Source organism: Arachis hypogaea, chromosome 6 (assembly GCF_003086295.3).
Source record: "Arachis hypogaea cultivar Tifrunner chromosome 6, arahy.Tifrunner.gnm2.J5K5, whole genome shotgun sequence".
In the NCBI taxonomy this organism is placed as follows: Eukaryota; Viridiplantae; Streptophyta; class Magnoliopsida; order Fabales; family Fabaceae; genus Arachis; species Arachis hypogaea.
The window spans coordinates 54,214,147-54,222,741 of record NC_092041.1 but is presented as its reverse complement, the minus strand read 5'-3'; positions in this window follow the sequence as shown (position 1 = coordinate 54,222,741).

Below are 8,595 nucleotides of genomic sequence, written 5' to 3'. Positions count from 1 at the left end.
TGAACAATTAGATCACGAGAGTGGCAATTGGCTATGTTGAGAGAGATTGAATCACCAAGAGATTGGGATTCAATCACCCATTTGCCATGGATCTATACCCATGATTGAGAAGGATTTGACCAACATCAATTCATGAACACTAGCATCTCTGATCCCTAATGATCCTCTCCATCATCAATTCTTATTTCTTTTACTTCTAGTTATTTGATTACCCATTTCCCAATCCCCTTCTACATTCTGTCTATTTACTGCTCTTGTTATTTACATTCTGTTCATTTACTTCTTGCCATTTACTCTTATGTTCTTTAAATTTCTGCAACCTTTAATTCCTTGCAATTTATCTTTGATGTCATTTAAGTTTCTTGCAATTTAAGTTTTAGTTATTTACTTCCATTTTATTTCTATATTCTTGTTCTTAATTGCCATTTAAATTCTTGTCATTATGTTCAAAAGTCACATTGCTCATAAAATCAAAAATCATGTTCGCTTGACTAAACTTACCATTTAACTAAAGTTGCTTAATCTACCAATCCTCGTGGGATCGACCTCACTCTTTGTGAGTCTTATTACTTGATACGACCCGGTATACTTGCCGGTAAATACGTGAATTCTTATTTTTACGTATCAACAAGTCATCCAGTTCTTTGGTGAGCAAAGGGGGTTCATCCTCCCAAGTCTCATTTCCAAATAACTTGTCATTTAGCTTCATGATTGCTCCAAGGTATTTAGCAACTTGCTCTTCAGTGACATACTCATCCTCTTCAGAGGAAGAATACTCATCAGAGCTCATGAATGGCAGAAGTAAGTCCAATGGAATCTCTATGGTCTCATTTTGAGCCTCAGATTCCCATGGTTCCTCATTGGGGAACTCACTGGAGGCCAGTGGACGTCCATTGAGGTCTTCCTCAGTGGTGTTCACTGCCTCTTCCTCCTCTCCAAATTCGGCCATGTTGATGGCCTTGCACTCTCCTTTTGGATTTTCTTCTGTATTGCTTGGAAGAGTACTAGGAGGGAGTTCAGTAATTTTCTTGCTCAGCTGTCCCACTTGTCCTTCCAAGTTTCTAATGGAGGACCTTGTTTCAGTCATGAAACTTTGAGTGGTTTTGATTAGATCAGAGACCATGGTTGCTAAGTCAAAGGTGTTCTGCTTAGAACTCTCTGTCTGTTGCTGAGAAGATGATGGAAAAGGCTTGCTATTGCTAAACCTGTTTCTTCCACCATTATTGTTGTTGAAACCTTGTTGAGGTCTCTGTTGATCCTTCCATGAGAGATTTGGATGATTTCTCCATGAAGGATTATAGGTGTTTCCATAGGGTTCTCCCATGTAATTCACCTCTTCCATTGAAGGGTTCTCAGGGTCATAAGCTTCTTCTTCAGATAAAGCTTCCTTAGTACTGCTTGGTGCATTTTGCATTCCAGACAGACTTTGAGAAATCATATTGACTTGCTGAGTCAATATCTTGTTCTGAGCCAATATGGCATTCAGAGTGTCAATCTCAAGAACTCCTTTCTTCTGACTAGTCCCATTGTTCACAGGATTCCTTTCAGAAGTGTACATGAATTGGTTATTTGCAACCATTTCAATTAGTTCTTGAGCTTCTGTAGGCGTCTTCTTCAGATGAAGAGATCCTCCAGCAGAGCTATCCAAAGACATCTTGGATAGTTCAGAGAGACCATCATAGAAAATACCTATGATGCTCCATTCAGAAAGCATGTCAGAGGGACACTTCCTGATTAATTTTGTGTATCTTTCCCAAGCTTCATAGAGGGATTCTCCTTCCTTCTGTCTGAAGGTTTGGACTTCCACTCTAAGCTTACTCAATTTCTGAGGTGGAAAGAACTTTTCCAAGAAGGCATTGACTAGCTTTTGCCAAGAGTTCAGGCTTTCTTTAGGTTGAGAGTCCAACCATGTCCTAGCTCTGTCTCTTACAGCAAAAGGGAATAGCATAAGTCTGTAGACCTCAGGGTCAACCCCATTAGTCTTGACAGTGTCACAGATTTGCAAGAATTCAGCTAAGAACTGATGAGGATCTTCCAATGGAAGTCCATGGAACATGCAATTCTGTTGCATTAGAGAAACTAATTGAGGCTTAAGCTCAAAGTTGTTTGCTCCAATGGCAGGGATAGAGATGCTTCTCCCATAAAAGTCGGGAGTAGGTGCAGTAAAGTCACCCAGCACCTTCCTTGCATTGTTGGCATTGTTGTTGTTTTCGGCTGCCATGGGGTCTTCTTCTTTGAAGATTTCTGTTAGGTCCTCTACAGAGAATTGTGCCTTAGCTTCTCTTAGCTTTCACTTCAAGGTCCTTTCAGGTTCAGGATCAGCCTCAACAAGAATGCTTTTGTCTTTGCTCCTGCTCATAACAAAGAGAAGAGAACAAGAAAATGTGGAATCGTCTTTGTCACTGGTGCGCGAAACTGTGAACAATACTTTTCACAACTCTCATAATCCCCAGTCATGAACCCCAAAAACTTGGTGTTCAATACCATGGCATTACACAACTTCGCACAACTAACCAGCAAGTGCACTGGGTCGTCCAAGTAATAAACCTTACGCGAGTAAGGGTCGATCCTACGGAGATTGTTAGTATTGAAGCAAGCTATGGTCATCTTGTAAATCTTAGTCAGGCAAACTCAAATGGTAATGGTGCTGAACGAAAATAAACACAAAGATAAAGATAGAGGTACTTATGTAATTCATTGGTAGGAACTTCAGATAAGCGCATGAAGATGCCTTCCCTTCCGTCTCTCTGCTTTCCTACTGCCTTCATCCAATCCTTCTTATTCCTTTCCATGGCAAGCTTGTGTAGGGTTTCACCGTTGTCAATGGCTACCTCTCATCCTCTCAGTGAAAACGATTGCATATGCTCTGTCACAGCACGTGGAATTCAGCTGTCGGTTCTCGGTCAGGCCGGAATAGAATCCATCGATTCTTTTGCGTCTGTCACTAACGCCCCGCCTGCTAGGAGTTTGAAGCACGTCACAGTCATTCAATCATTGAATCCTACTCAGAATACCACAGACAAGGTTAGACCTTCTGGATTCTCTTGAATGCCGCCATCAGTTCTTGCCTATACCACGAAGACTCTGATCTCACGGAATGGTTGGCTCGTTTGTCAGACGAGCACTCGGTTGTCAGGCGATCAACCATGCATCGTGCAATCAGGAATCCAAGAGATATTCACCCAATCGAAGGTAGAACGGAGGTGGTTGTCAGTCACACGTTCATAGGTGAGAATGACGATGAGTGTCATGGATCATCACATTCATCAAGTTGAAGAACAAGTGATATCTTAGAACAAGAACAAGTGGAATTGAATAGAAGAACAATAGTAATTGCATTAATACTCGAGGTACAGCAGAGCTCCACACCTTAATCTATGGTGTGTAGAAACTCCACCGTTGAAGATACATAAGAACAAGGTCTAGGCATGGCCGAATGGCCAGCCTCCCAGTGATCTAAAATAGCATAAAAATGAAGATAGCTACCCAGATGTCTCAATACAATAGTAAAAGGTCCTACTTATAGAAAACTAGTAGCCTAGGGTGTACAGAGATGAGTAAAAGACATAAAAATCCACTTCCGGGCCCACTTGGTGTGTGCTTGGGCTGAGCAATGAAGCTTTTTCGTGTAGAGACTCCTTTTGGAGTTAAACGCCAGCTTTTATGCCAGTTTGGGCGTTTAACTCCCATTTGGGTGCCAGTTCCGGCGTTTAACGCTGGAAATCTTGAAGGTGACTTTGAACGCCGGTTTGGGCCATCAAATCTTGGGCAAAGTATGGACTATCATATATTGCTGGAAAGCCCAGGATGTCTACTTTCCAACGCGGTTGAGAGCGCGCCAATTGGGCTTCTGTAGCTCCAGAAAATCTACTTCTAGTGCAGGGAGGTCAGAATCCAACAGCATCTGCAGTCCTTTTTAGTCTCTGAATCAGATTTTTGCTCAGGTCCCTCAATTTCAGCCAGAAAATACCTGAAATCATAGAAAAACACACAAACTCATAGTAAAGTCCAGAAAAGTGAATTTTAACTAAAAACTAATAAAAATATACTAAAAACTAACTAGATCATACTAAAAACATACTAAAAACAATGCCAAAAAGTATACAAATTATCCGCTCATCACAACACCAAACTTAAATTGTTGCTTGTCCTCAAGCAACTGAAAACCAAATAAGATAAAAAGAAGAGAATATGCAATGAATTCCAAAAACATCTGTGAAGATCAGTATTAATTAGATGAGCGGGGCTTTTAGCTTTTTGCCTCTGAATAGTTTTGGCATCTCACTCTATCCTTTGAAATCCAGAATGATTGGCTTCTTTAGGAACTTAGAATCCAGATAGTGTTAATGATTCTCCTAGTAGAGTATGATGATTCTTGAACATAGCTACTTTTTGAGTCTTGGTTGTGGCCCAAAGCACTCTGTCTTCCAGTATTACCACCGGATACATACATGCCACAGACACATAATTGGGTGAACCTTTTCAGATTGTGACTCAGCTTTGCTAGAGTCCCCAACTAGAGGTGTCCAGGGTTCTTAAGCACACTCTTATTTGCCTTGGATCACAACTCTTATTTTTCTCTCTTTTTTTCGTTTTCTTTTTCTCTTTTTTTTTCGAAAATTTTTTTTTTGAATAGTAATGCTTTTTCTTGCTTCAAGAATCATTGTAATGATTTTTCAGATCCTCAGTAACATGTCTCCTTTTTCATCATTCTTTCAAGAGCCAACATTCATGAACCACAAATTCAAGATACATATGCACTGTTTAATCATACATTCAGAGAACAAGAGTATTGCCACCACATCAAAATAATTAAACTGTTATAAAATTCAAAATTCATGCAATTCTATCTTTTATCAATTAAGCACATTTTCATTTAAGAAAGGTGATGGATTCATAGGACATTCATAACTTTAATGCATAGACACTAAGACACTAATGATCACAAGACACAAACATGGATAAACATAAGCACTAAAAATTCGAAAAACAGAAGAATAAAGAACAAGGAAATCAAAGAACGGGTCCACCTTAGTGATGGCGGCTCTTTCTTCCTCTTGAAGATCCTATGGAGTGGTTGAGCTCCTCAATGTCTCTTCCTTGTCTTTGTTGTTCCTCCCTCATGATTCTTTGGTCTTCTCTAATCTCATGAAGGATGGTGGAGTGTTCTTGATGCTCCACCCTTAGTTGTCCCATGTTGGAACTCAATTCTCCTAGGGAGGTGTTTAGTTGCTCCCAATAGTTTTGTGGAGGAAATTGCATCCCTTGAGGCATCTCAGGGATCTCATGGTGAGTAGGGTCTCTTGTGTGCTCCATCCTCTTCTTAGTGATGGGCTTGTCCTCATCAATAGGGATGTCTCCCTCTATGTCAACTCCAACTGAATAACAGAGGTGACAGATGAGATGAGGAAAGGCTAACCTTGCCAAGGTAGAGGACTTGTCCGCCACCTTATAGAGTTCTTGGGCTATAACCTCATGAACTTCTATTTCTTCTCCAATCATGATGCTATGGATCATGATAGCCCGGTCTATGGTAACTTTGGACCGGTTGCTAGTGGGAATGATTGAGCGTTGGATGAACTCCAACCATCCTCTAGCCACGGGTTTGAGGTCATGCCTTCTCAATTGAACCGGCTTTCCTCTTGAATCTCTCTTCCATTGGGCGCCCTCTTCACATATGACTGTGAGGACTTGGTCCAACCTTTGATCAAAGTTGACCCTTCTAGTGTAAGGATGTTCATCTCCTTGCATCATAGGCAAGTTGAACGCCACCCTCACACTTTCCGGACTAAAATCCAAGTATTTCCCCCGAACCATAGTAAGATAATTCTTTGGATTCGGGTTCACACTTTGATCATGGTTCCTGGTGATCCATGCATTGGCATAGAACTCTTGAACCATCAAGATTCCGACTTGTTGAATGGGGTTGGTAAGAACTTCCCAACCTCTTCTTCGGATCTCATGTCGGATCTCCGGATACTCACCCTTTTTGAGTGAAAAAGGGACCTCGTAGATCACCTTCTTCAAGGCCACAACTTCATAGAAATGGTCTTGATGCACCCTTGAGATGAATCTTTCCATCTCCCATGACTCGGAGGTGGAAGCCTTTGCCTTCCCTTTCCTCTTCCTAGAGGTTTCTCCGGCCTTGGATGCCATAAATGGTTATGGAAAAACAAAAAGCAATGCTTTTACCACACCAAACTTAAAATGTTTGCTCGTCCTCGAGCAAAAGAAGAAAGAAGAGAGTAGAAGAAGAAGAATTGAGGGGAAAGGGAATGGCTTTAATTTTCGGCCAAGAAGGGGAGAAGTGGTGTGTATGTTGTGTGAAAATGAAAGAGGGAAGGAGGGTTTATATAGGAGAGGGAAAGGGTAGATTTCGGTCACTTGAGGGTGGGTTTGGGTGGGAAAGTGGTTTGAATTTGAATGGTGAGGTAGGTTGGGTTTTGTGAAGGATGGATGTGAGTGGTGAAGAGAAAGATGGGATTTGATAGGTGAAGGGTTTTTGGGGAAGAGGTGTTGAGGTGATTGGTGAATGGGGAAGAAGAAGAGAGAGAGTGGTGGGGTAGGTGGGGATCCTGTGGGGTCCACAGATCCTGAGGTGTCAAGGAAAAGTCATCCCTGCACCAAATGGCAAGCAAAATCACGTTTTGTGCCATTTCTGGCGTTAAACGCCGGGCTGGTGCCCATTTCTGGCGTTTAACGCCAGCTTCTTGCCCATTTCTGGCGTTTAACGCCAGTCTGGTGCCCCTTTCTGGCGTTAAACGCCCAGAATGGTGCCAGACTGGGCGTTAAACGCCCAACAGCTAACCTCACTGGCGTTTAAACGCCAGTAGGTGTGTCCTCCAGGGTGTGCTGTTTTTCTTCCTGTTTTTCATTCTGTTTTTGCTTTTTTCATTAATTTTGTGACTTCTCATGATCATCAACCTACAAAAAAGAAAAAATAACAAAATAAAATAGATAAAATATAACATTGGGTTGCCTCCCAACAAGCGCTTCTTTAATGTCAGTAGCTTGACAGAGGACTCTCATGGAGCCTCAGAAATACTCAGAGCTATGTTGGGACCTCCCAACACCAAACTTAGAGTTTGAATGTGGGGGTTCAACACCAAACTTAGAGTTTGGTTGTGGCCTCCCAACACCAAACTTAGAGTTTGACTGTGGGGGCTCTGTTTGGCTCTGTTTTGAGAGAAGCTCTTCATGCTTCCTCTCCATGATGACAGAGGGATATCCTTGGGCCTTAAACACTAAGGATTCTTCATTCACTTGAATGATCAACTCTCCTCTATCAACATCAATCACAGCCTTTGCAGTGGCTAGGAAGGGTCTGCCAAGGATGATAGATTCATCCATGCACTTCCCAGTCTCTAGGACTATGAAATCAGTAGGGATGTAATGGTTTTCAACTTTAACCAGAACATCCTCTACAAGTCCATGGGCTTGTTTTCTTGAGTTGTCTGCCATCTCTAGTGAGATTTTTGCAGTTTGCACCTCAGAGATTCCTAATTTCTCCATTACAGAGAGAGGCATGAGGTTTACACTTGACCCTAAGTCACACAAGGCCTTCTTGAAGGTCATGGTGCCAATGGTACAAGGTATTGAAAACTTCCCAGGATCCTGTCTCTTTTGAGGCAGTTTCTGCCTAGACAAGTCATCCAGTTCTTTGGTGAGCAAAGGGGGTTCATCCTCCCAAGTCTCATTTCCAAATAACTTGTCATTTAGCATCATGATTGCTCCAAGGTATTTAGCAACTTGCTCTTCAGTGACATACTCATCCTCTTCAGAGGAAGAATACTCATCAGAGCTCATGAATGGCAGAAGTAAGTTCAATGGAATCTCTAGGGTCTCATTTTGAGCCTCGGATTCCCATGGTTCCTCATTGGGGAACTCATTGGAGGCTAGTGGACGCCCAGTGAGGCCTTCCTCAGTGGCGTTCACTGCCTCTTCTTCCTCCCATAATTCGGCCATGTTGATGGCCTTGCACTCTCCTTTTGGATTTTCTTCAGTATTGCTTGGGAGAGTACTTGGAGGGAGTTCAGTAATTTTCTTGCTCAGCTGACCCACTTGTCCTTCCAAATTTCTGATGGAGGACCTTGTTTCAGTCATGAAACTTTGAGTGGTTTTGATTAGATCAGAGACCATTGTTGCTAAGTCAGAGGTATTCTGCTTAGAGCTCTCTGTCTGTTGCTGAGAAGATGATGGAAAAGGCTTGCCATTGCTAAACCTGTTTCTTCCACCATTATTATTGTTGAAACCTTGTTGAGGTCTCTGTTGATCTTTCCATGAAAGATTTGGATGATTCCTCCATGAAGGATTATAGGTGTTTCCATAGGGTTCTCCCATGTAATTCACCTCCTCTATTGAAGGGTTCTCAGGATCATAAGCTTCTTCCTCAGATGAAGCTTCCTTAGTACTGCTTGGTGCATTTTGCATTCCAGACAGACTTTGAGAAATCATATTGACTTGTTGAGTCAATATTTTGTTCTGAGCCAATATGGCATTTAGAGAGTCAATCTCAAGAACTCCTTTCTTCTGACTAGTCCCTTTGTTCACAGGATTTCTTTCAGAAGTGTACATGAATTGGTTATTTGCAACCAT